Below are 301 nucleotides of genomic sequence, written 5' to 3'. Positions count from 1 at the left end.
CTCTTTGAAAGGTATGTAAATATTCCATCTTTTTCTAGTCTGATCACAAAAGAAAAAAGAAGAAACAAATAAGGGAGAAAGAATATTGTTAGGCCGTAGAATATATTTATTTTAATTGATAAATCATTCTGATTACATAGTTTTCTAAACTGTTAACGATTTAATGTGTCTGTAAAATATGGAAAATACTCTGTACCACTTTTGTTTGCCACTATCCCGTAAAAGCTAGCTAGGCTTCGAAATAATTCTGAAAATATTATTGAATAACTATCTTACACAAAAGTCTTTATGCTTAACATGC

This window comes from Penaeus monodon, chromosome 24 (assembly GCF_015228065.2).
Source record: "Penaeus monodon isolate SGIC_2016 chromosome 24, NSTDA_Pmon_1, whole genome shotgun sequence".
In the NCBI taxonomy this organism is placed as follows: Eukaryota; Metazoa; Arthropoda; class Malacostraca; order Decapoda; family Penaeidae; genus Penaeus; species Penaeus monodon.
The sequence above is the reverse complement of the archived record's forward strand: the minus strand, read 5'-3'. Positions refer to the sequence as shown.